Here is an 11,220-nt window from a genome sequence, read left to right as displayed (position 1 = left end):
AAAAGATAGGAAAGATGCTCACGCATCACAACACCAAACTTAAACTGTTACTTTTCCTCAAGCAACCAACACTAATATAAGCTTAGGATGTGAATTTGCATGAGAATGAGAGTTCGATTAAGCCCATGTCTTCTCTTATAGCGGGGTTTACAATTGTAATCCTGAACAGTTTTGGCATCTCACTTTATCCTTTGAAGTTCAGAGTGATTGGCATCCATAGGAACTCAGAATTTAGATAGTGTTATTGATTCTCCTAGTTCAGTATGTTGATTCTTGAACACAGCTACTTTATGAGTCTTGGCTGTGACCCTAAGCATTTTGTTTTCCAGTATTACCACCGGATACATAAATGCCACATACACATAACTGGGTGAACCTTTTCAGATTGTGACTCAGCTTTGCTAGAGTCCCCAGTTAGAGGTGCCCAGAGTTCTTAAACACACTCTTTTTGCTTTGGATCACGACTTTAACCGCTCAGTCTCAAGCTTTTCACTTGACACCTTCACGCCACAAGCACATGGTTAGGGATAGCTTGATTTAGCCGCTTAGGCCAGGATTTTATTCCTTTGGGCCCTCCTATCCATTAATGCTCAAAGCCTTGGATCCTTTTTACCCATTTGCCTTTTAGTTTAAAGGGTTATTGGCTTTTTCTCTGCTTGCCTTTTCTTTTTCTCTTTTTTTTTTCTTTATTTTATTTTATTTTTATTTTATTTTTTTATTTTTTTTGCAAGCTTTGTGTTTTTCACTGCTTTTTCTTGCTTCAAGAATCAATTTTATGATTTTTCAGATTATCAATAACATTTCTCTTTTTCATCATTCTTTCAAGAGCCAACAATTTTAACATTCATAAACTTCACTATCAAAAAATATGCACTGTTCATGTCATACATTCAGAATCACAGAAAATACCACCACATTTAAGTAAATAAGACTATTATTCAATATAGACCCACTTTCTCATACAATATATCACTCCTATATTTTTTTTATTTTTGATTTAAGCTCAGTGAGTAATACATGAGACATCTTTTCAGAATTAAAGCAATAGGAAAACTAAACTAGTCCTAGGATTCTAACTAATAAAGGATCATGCAACAAACAAAGCAAAATAACAGGAAACCGGAACATAACAGAAAAAGAGAGAGGAAAAAATGAAAGGAACTCAACCACCTTAATTATCCTAGCGGTCGCTTTATTCTTCATGTTGTGCTCCTCCGTGATGATGATTTGCCTCCCTTTTGGTGCTATAGGAATAAACAGAAAACTTCTAAGCGAAGCGTCAACACCAAACTTAAAGGTTTGCTTGTCCTCAAGCAAAGAAGAACTGAAAATAGAAAGAGATAAATTATTATGTAGAAAGAAAAAGAAATAAAAGGATAAAAGAACAAGAGAGAATTAGGATTGGGAGAGAGAGAGAAGAAAATTGGGCGGCGCAAGCGACGCGTTCGCGTCAATGACGCGATCGTGTACGTCGCGCGTTCTTCATAATGACGCGTTAGCGTCAGGCACGCGTCCGCGTGGATGGCCATGTATGCAAATGACGCGGACGCGTCGGGCACGCGTCCGCGTGACCAAATTTGTGCTTTTAGCACACTTCTTGCCTCAAGCCAGCTTAACTCTCTGTCCAGACACCTTTTATGTCGATTTTTCGGGTCACGCGTCCGCGTGGATGACGCGGTCGCGTGAAGTGGCAAAAATCATGAATGACGCGGTCGCGTGAGCCATGCGTCCGCGTGGGCTTGTTTGTGCTAGAGGCATCGTTCTTGCGCCACTCCCGCGCAACTCTCTGTTCAAATTTATTTTTCACGCACGCTTGGTTGACGCGTTCGCGTCAATGACGCGATCGCGTCGTGTGCCTCTCTTCTCTTTTTTTTTTAAATAGCCTGAGGTGTTCGGTTCCTGTGATAAAATAGCTGTACGATCAGAAAATTAGTAAGAACTTAATAAAAATCAAATAAGTAAAAACTACTACTACGAAAAACAACTAAGAATAAAAAAGAACGATCATACCACGGTGGGTTGTCTCCCACCAAGCACTTTTAGTTAAAGTCCTTAAGTTGGACATGTTGTGAGCTTTTTGTCATGGTGGCTTGTGCTTGTACTGATCCAGGAATCTCCACCAATGTTTGTAATTCCAATGGCTACCGAGATCCCAAATGAGGCGCATAACGCCTTTGAGCAAGTGGAAACAAGTGACAGGGCCCCAAGAGTGTTGATTGTGGGAATGAATTCCAGGGTCCCAAACCTTGCTTTTACACCCGTCTTCTTGTGTATCACCATTGTTCCCACCGGGTGGCAAGCAATCTGAATTCTCATAGAGGCATCCAAACAACCTTCTAGACCCATTCAAATTAGCTCTACACCAATTTTTGCACTTCAATTCGGAGCATGCAACCATGTTGAACCTTGCTTGACAACTCTTACCACTAACCATCTTTCTCTCACTCTTAATGCCACAAAGAGCTCTAAGTTGACCATCCGTCTCTAGTAGCCCATATTCAAGTTGGAAAGTAAGGGTTAAGGATAGAAATTTTACCCACTTGAATGTTGTATTGGATGGTGATGGCTTTGGAAGAGGTCTTGCAAGCTCTACTCCCTTGTGTTCTACTTTGAATTCTACCACCTCCTTGCAAGCTTCCTCAATTTCAACCTCTTCTTCTTGGTAGCTTTCTTTTAATTCAATCTCTTCTTCATTGCTTACCAAGGGCATGGGAGGTTGTGTATCTTCCTCCTTTGTGGGTGCATCTTCTTCCTTTGTTTTTGCATCTTCCTCTTCTTCTATGTGTGAGGATGGAAAGTTCTCTAGTTCACTGGAGTATGAACTCCTTTGATTGATTTCCTCACTTTCTTCTATAGGATCTTGCATTGTATCTTTTGGGAAGGAATTTGCTTGTTCCTCTTCCTGGTACTTGATAATCGACTGCATATGCTTCTCTATATTTTTGACACTTGTCCTTATATCATGTAAGCATTCTTTCATGAGAAACTCAAGATCTGATGGTATTTGAGATGAATAAGAAGGAGGTGATGGTTCTTGATAAGTGTAAAAAGAGGATGGTTCTTGGTATGGATAGGGAGATAGTGGCTCTTGATATGGGTAGAAAGATGATGGTTCATGATACGGATAGAGAGGTGGTGGTTCTTGATATGAATATGGAGGTGGTGGCTCTTGATAGTTGGAATATGGAGCACTGAGGTTTCCTTGGTTTTGACCTTGCCAACCTAAATTTGGGTAGTTTTCCCATTCATAAGGATATGAATCACTACTCGGGTGTGAGTAGTAACCCATATGATCTCTCTCCATTATTTTTCCTTAGTACAACACACCAAAAAGAATTAAACGCACCATGTGATAAACAGGAAAGCAAAGAAAAAAAGAACAAAATTCTAAAAATTAAAATAAGAAGAATCAAAATAAAATTAACTAGGAGACACCAAACTTAATTTCAGAAATTAAAAAAAAATTACTAGTATTAAATTATTATTAAATAAATTTTTATTGAAAATTATTTTTTTTTCGAAAAATAATAAAACAGTTTTTTTTTTTGAAATTAAAATTAAAACGCCTAATCTAAATAATCAAACAACTAATAGTTGTTAATCACAGTCAATCTCCGGCAACGGCGCCAAAAACTTGGTGCGGTAATTTACAACCATACTTACTTACCGGCAAGTGCACCGGGTCGTACCAAGTAATACCTTACGTGAGTAAAGGTCGATCCCACGAGGATTGATGGATTAAGCAACAATAGCGTTTGATAGAATTAGTTAGACAAATAGAAAATAGTGTTGAGATGCAGTATAAAAGACATTAAACAATATAAAAAATATTAAAGATAGGCAGATAAATAAGTTGGGAATAAAATATGGAGAAAATAGTTAAAGTTTCAGAGTTATCTATTTTTCCGGATTAACTTTTCTTACTAACTAATTTAATTATGCAGGATTTAATTTATGGCAAACTGTATGTGACTAGACTCTAATTCCTTAGACTTTCCTAGTCTCCCCTAAAATTTCTTAACTGCCAATTCCTTGGTCAATTAATTGCAATTAGAGGGTGATAATCAATTTCTAGTTTATATGCCACAAAAACTCTAATTACCCAAAAATGAAAGGATTATATGTCACGTATCCCGATAAATCTAGATAATTAAAATTTAGGAGAAATTATTTTCAAGCTGTTGTTCAAGTAAAGAGCTTTTTCAAGTTTTACAAGAACTCAAATAGAAAGAGGGTCATACTTCCGTTCCACCCAAATTCATAAAATAAAGAGCGAAAACAATTCTTAAATTATAAATCCATACATAAATTAAAATAGAAAAAGCAATAAAATCAATCCATACAAATAGACAGAGCTCCTAACCTTAACAGTGGAGGTTTAGTTGCTCATAGAAAAGAAAGAAAATTAGGATTGTCAATTATGTTCCCTGGGATGAGGTGGAATCTCCCCAGGACCTCTACAAAGGAAGGAAAGTTTCTCCCTTTTTATAACTAATCCTAATAAATTTAAAATCTAATATCTAAAACTAAAAATTAAAATAATATCTTTTCTTAGAATTAAAATTTGAATTTAAATTTGAATTAATTTAAATAATCAAATCTTCAATGGATGGATGGGAAACACTTGAATTGTCCATGCTGCAGCTTCTAATCTGTGTTTTCTGGGCTGCAAACTGGGTTAAAACAGCCCAGAAATTGCCCCCAGCATTTTCTGTCAATTCTGCAGGTCGCTCATGTGACGCGTCCGCGTCGTCCACGCGTTCGCGTCATTTGTGCAGATTCCAGTCCACGCAATCGCGTCAGGCACGCGATCGCGTCATTGCTATTTCCTCCATTCCGCGCGGTCGCGTCAGCCATGCGTCCGCGTCGGTATTCGCTGGTCATCTCCTTGGCTTCTTCTCTTTCTCTGCAGAAACTCCATCAAATTCCGCCAAATGCTACCTAAAATAAATAAAATTTCACAAAACTCAAAATAGCATCCATAGTGGCTAAAATATAATTAATTCTTAATTAAATTCAACAGTTTAGATGCAAATTCACTAGGAAAAGATAGACAAGATGCTCACGCATCAATTGGCTCATAACAAAGGATCTCATTTCAAAGTTCAATAAATTTGATATTATTCATATAAACCGAGAACAAAACACTAGGGCCGATGTGTTATCTAAGTTGGCCACAACAAGGCAGGCGGAAAACACACCGGCCCTGTCACAACTAACACTCGACAAGCCGAGTTTCGAGCAAGAAACAATCTTAAGTGTCATGCAGGTACCAGATTGGAGAACACCTTTTTTCAATTACATCAACACAGGTGCCATACCAAACGAGGAGCTGAACTTGCCGCTCTTCTGAAGAAGAGCAAGTTTCTATACAATACTCGAAAATACCCTATATAGACGGGGACACTCCCAACCACTCCTCAAATGCATCAGCAAGGATGAAGCCGAAGATGTTATGGCAGAAACACACGAGGGGGTTTGTGGAAACCACATCGGCGTACTCGGAAATACCCTGTACAGGCGAGGACACTCCCAACCACTCCTCAAATGCATTAGCAGGGATGAAGCCGAAGATGTTATGGCAGAAACACACGAGGGGGTTTGTGGAAACCACATCGGCGGCCGAGCACTGGCTGCAAAAATATTGCGAACAGGATACTATTGGCCGACGATAAAAAGGGACTGTATCTCTAAAGTCAAAGCATGCGATAATTGTCAAAAGCATGCCACCCTCTCAAAGATCCCAGCCGAAGATCTCCACACTATAGAGGTAAGCTGGCCTTTCGATAGGTGGGGATTGGATATCCTCGGACCCTTTCCGAAAGCTCCAGGCCAGGTAAAGTTCCTTTTGGTATCAATAGACTATTTCTCTAAGTGGATAGAAGCACAACCACTAGCACATATAACGGCAGAGAAAGTGCAATCTTTCTTGTGGAAAAACATTATATGTAGATACGGTATCCCAACAGAGATAATCTCGGACAACGGGAGACAATTTACCGACCATAAGCTCGCTGCCTTTTTAAGAAATTTTAATATTAAACATCATTTCAGCTCAGTCGAGCACCCACAAACTAATGGGCAAGTCGAATCAACTAATAGAATTATCTTACAGGGCCTAAAGAAAAAGCTCAGCGAAACCAAAGGGGAATGGGCCGACCTCATTCACACCAGCATTCAAACTGCTACAGGGGAAACTCCTTTCAGGCTGGTATATGGGGCAGAAGCACTGATCCCAGTAGAGGTCAGCGTTCCGACGTTAAGGGCCAAACTTTACAATCAATCAAACAACTTACAAGCTCAAACAACGGAGCTGGATCTTGTGGAAGAAGAAAGAGACATCTCAGCCGTAAAGCAGCGAGCCAGAAAACAATACATAGAGCAAAGACACAACAAAATGGTACTTTATAGGTCTTTCAACAAAGGGGACCTCGTGCTCAGATGAACAGAAGAAGCTTGAAAACCTCCAGCACATGGCAAATTAGCAGCAAATTGGGAGGGACCCTTCCGAGTTCTCTAAAATCTTGGAAGGGGGGCTTACAAGCTAGAAACCCTTAACGGAGATCAACTTCCAGGAACATGGAATATCTCCTCACTAAGGGAATACCAATCATAACATATGATGTAAACACATGGATGATGGCACTCTTTTTCCCCTCCGAAGGTTTTTTCCCAAAAAACATATGGGGTTTTACTCGGAGAGGTTTTAACGAGGCCGGACGCCACAAATGTACCTTACATTACGTATCAAAGCATTCTTTATCTTGACAAGTTACCACATACTCCAATCGATAATTCAAGGTAAATCCGAGCTTCATACTCGGAAGCCAACATGCGCATGCCGAGTATATTACTCGGAAGAACACAAACAAATTATCCAAGCGAATTCTAAGGGCTCACTCCATCATAAGCCCTATATCAGAGCCTCTGCTCTCCTTATTAACAAACTGATCAGACAAGAAATGGCTTCAGCCACCCTCAACACATACAAGCAATCGCTATCACGACACAACATATCATAACTTAACGAAAATATCATATTTTCATAAAAAACCAAACAAGTCACTCTCAAACCGAGCTTTATACTCGGAAAACGAAATATCAAGGCCGAGAATGATACTCAGAATCATCCAAAATAACAAAAACAAACAGATACAAGTCTGAAATTCATAACACCATAAACAGAGTCTACAACAATCATAAAATAAAGGCCTATTCTGCCTTATCCCCAATGCTTGAACCACCACTATCTTTCTCAGCAGCTTCATCATCCACAAGCTCCCCGTTAGCCACCACCTTCATAGTGTCTAGCTTTGAAGCATCAACCTCTGGAAACAGAACCTTAACTTGAGAAGCAGCACGCTCGAAGCCTTGAGCAAAGGCTTCATACACTTCACCCTCCAATTCCTTTACCCGAGCAGATAGTTGACCATTTTCTGACTCCAAAGTCTTCACTCGCGAAGAAGAAAACATATGGACACGCTTCTCCTCCTCAAGCTCCAACTTCACCTGCTCTATGGAGGAATACAGCTCAGAGATCTTTTTCTCCTTCTCTTTAATAATACCAGACAGCTCTTCAAGATGCGACGCCTCCTTCTCTTCGCGGCCCAAGGCAAGCTCTTGTGCCCTACCAATGGCAACAATTCGAGCACCAATCACCTGCAAGGGAAAAATGATCAATAACAATACCACAACAGAACACAAATGACACCGAAAAAAGGCAAATAAATATACCTGAAGAAAGCGACTAACGCCGGCTCGACCAACCTCATCGATCATTTTCATGTCATCCGGAAAACAGCAGAGCTCGTCCGCCATTGTACCAAAAGGATAAAGCTTCGCCCACAACGACCTCCCATGCTCGTTCTCATCATATCCATGAAGCCTCTTCTGTGACTCGTAGGCAGACTCCACCATTTGGAGAATCATAGAAGACTCGCCCTTGCCCTCCAATATCTCGGCAACACTACCCTTCACCTGACCCCTCTTACGCTTTGACTTTTGAACAGGACCATACTGAACAGCAGCAGCAGCAGGACCTTTCCCCAAATTGGAAGAAACCTCCTTCTCACTTTTCTTGCGTTGATTGAAGTAAGACTTCAACCCGGAAGTAGTAATGGTGGGAGCTTTCTCGCCTACAGAACAAAAGGAATCAAATCAAAACCAGAAAAGAATGACTTATAAAAGGAAGGAAAGAAACATGGCAAAACAAGTTACCTATGTGATCATACACAGCCTGCCTATCAGTATCCCATTTCAACATCTCAGCAATCGACAACAACCCCTTTGGACCCAATGACTTAAATAAGAAGTCCATCATAATATCATCATCTGGAAGCCTATCATCTACGTCTAATGCTTGGAAAGGCTCGGGACACCAAGACAAGGGAAACTTTTTGACCAAATGCTCATTCAGGTAGAAAGGAAACTCCTCGGGTACACTTCTAACTTTAACAAACATCGATTTAAAATCTTTAAACGAAGATTTATAAAGACCAAAAATAGCTCAACGCGGATAACTACTAAGGTTTACCCACAAACCACGTCCCACCCCCTTCGCCTGAAACAACGAGAAGAAAAGCCTCAGAGAAGGCGGGTAACCTAGTAACTCCATCAATATCTCAAAAGCCCGTACAAAACCTTAAGAGTTAGGGTGCAGCTGGGTCGGGGGCGCAGTTCAACCAATACAAAACCCCACATTCAAACTCGGTAAAAGGAAGTTTAACCCACAACTCAGTAAACAAACAGCTGTACATATAAAAGAAAGACCCATCCTTCAACTGATCACAGACTCGGTCCTCTTTACCACAGGGAAAAAACTCTATCTTAATGTTACTACCTTTCCTAACCCACAAATTCGACCCCAATAACTTGATCGACTCATCATCATCAAACTGAGACTCATATTCCCCCACCCTAGCATCAACCCACCCACACGGATCACCCATATCACATTTCTCCATTTCAGACAAAGAAAGAATAAAGCAAAACAAAGTAGAAGAAAATACAAATTCAACACTGACCTTTGTTAGTCATTCTCAGATAGGAAATGAAACCAAAAACTCCTTTTCTCCAGAAAACACCAGCAAATATGAACTACAAAAAGAAAAGGTAATAAACAAGTAACCGTGGTAGCCAAAATGGTTACACAACCTTTGCATTCAATCCTCGTCGTAAAAAACGAGAGGCATTCAATGACCACGAAATCCAATGGATAGGGGTGCCTGGGAATGCGGGGCACGTTTCACGTCAATCATGTCAATTGGCGCAAAAGACGAAGCAACCATTTAACACACAAAAACGTTCCAACATCCACACAGAACCAAGCCGAGCTTGGGGGCTGTAAGGAACATACATGACAACTCAGCGACCGAGGCTTGCGGCATCATTTTCGAAAGCTCGCCTTAGTCCTGTCCAAACCAAGGCAAGCTTGGGGGCTATGATACGTTACCTCAAACCTCGGCCGCCCGGGAAACTCAGCAAGTGAGCAACCTAGATCGGCCTCACGCCAACTGCCCGATAAGCTCGGCACGCAGGCAGATAAGCTCGGCCTCACCCCTTCAAAAATAAGAAACGTGCTCAAACAAACCTAAAACAGAAATATCATAACCAACCTACAAACTAGGACTTATCCACAATAAACGGTAAAACAACTCCTATAAAGCCGAGTTAATATCCTCGGCCAAAAGTCAGGTTCTCTCACTCTCAATCTTCTATTTCTTACTTTGATTGATTTAAGATCCTTATTGACTTGAGCGTCGGAGTATCTTCTGCAGGTATTCCCGCCGCGGTGTTTTATTCAGGCCGACGTATAGCTCTTCTTCTCCGACGACCGTTTGCTCGGAGCAGCTAAAGCTCGGCCATCCCAGTGTCAGGACAAAACACTATTAATGTATAAATTAGGAATTTGAGTTTAGTAATTTAGATTTATAATTATTTAGATTAGGATACGTGGTTTATGGAATATTTTTTTAAGTATTAGGCATGAGATTTAGGAGTAGGGGTTTAGGATTAATAATAAATAATAAGTAAATCAAGTTTAAAGAGTGATCTCAAAGTCGGTATCTATATTTTCATCGGACAGACTTGGAGCTTGACCAATACTGCCTATGTAAGAATCAAATCAATCAATACTAAAAATCAGATATATTCTTACAGTAACAAATTCAACTGATTGATAATTTTTAACAACAAATTCAACTATGATAATTTTCAGCAACAAAAAATTTAGCTTCAAAAATAATTTACAGCAACAAAAGATTTATCTAAGTGATTATTTCAGCAAGACAGCAAAAAAAAATCAAAATTCAATGATGATAATCAACAACAAATTCAACTTAGTGATGATTTTCATTAACCAAAAAATTAGCGCAATGGTATTTTCAGCAACAAATTTAACTTACCGCAACAAATTCAACAAATCCTAGTTCAGTCATGATTTACAGCAACATTTAGATCATCAACAAGGCAAATTAATTGATTAGAAACTCAGCATCTCAAAATACAGGGAAAAGGGAAATGTAGAAAAGACAGAATAGGGGAAGCGATGATGCAGGAACTCACCAACAGTCCATGGCGTTCGGCGACGGCGAGGACCTCAAACCAGAAGATGACGACCCCATGGAAGGCAACAAAGCAAGCAAATTAGGGGGAAGACAATGACCACCACCAGCCGAGGGACCAGATGCAGGTTTCGTCTGCTTCTGCCGCCGGCGAAGACGAGCGCAGGTAAGGCGGCGACTGAGACCGGAGACGTGAGTGAGTGCGATGACAATACCAACCACGAGAGAGAGGTGAGACAACTTGAGCTTGCGTAAGACAGGGAGGAGAAAGATCCTTGAGAGAAGAGGGACATTGAGGGCTTGAGATCATATTAGGACGCGGTTTTTGCGTTACAAAAGAAAAAAGTGCGGTTATATAAACCGACCGGGTTAATTTCTTCTCCCCCAAATCCAGGCCGGTCAACTCAGATTTTAGCGGATCTAATGTTTGAACATCTAAAAGATGACTCGGTTCGATCAATTAACCAGATTTTTAATCGAACCGATTAAGTCGAGTCGAGTTTAATAACTATGGAACTAAGTGTTGGAACACGCGACATTTGGCGGGGTTTATCCCCCTTTCTCTTTTTTTTTTTCATGTAAAATTTCTTTTTATTTGTTAATGTATATATGCATAAGAACAATCATTAACAATATTTAATTTAATGAAAAATAAATA

The 11,220-nt window shown here is 40.1% G+C and overlaps 1 long non-coding RNA gene across 1 annotated transcript; it reads right to left on the bottom strand.

Moving 5' to 3' along the window:
- Window positions 4,345-10,748, bottom strand: LOC110265692. The gene is made up of 3 exons (XR_002351904.1): window positions 10,670-10,748; window positions 9,447-9,451; window positions 4,345-4,355 (listed from the first exon to the last, which is right to left on the bottom strand). It is a non-coding gene; the product is annotated as an uncharacterized LOC110265692 (long non-coding RNA).

Source organism: Arachis ipaensis, chromosome B08 (assembly GCF_000816755.2).
Source record: "Arachis ipaensis cultivar K30076 chromosome B08, Araip1.1, whole genome shotgun sequence".
In the NCBI taxonomy this organism is placed as follows: Eukaryota; Viridiplantae; Streptophyta; class Magnoliopsida; order Fabales; family Fabaceae; genus Arachis; species Arachis ipaensis.
The sequence above is the reverse complement of the archived record's forward strand: the minus strand, read 5'-3'. Positions and strand labels throughout refer to the sequence as shown.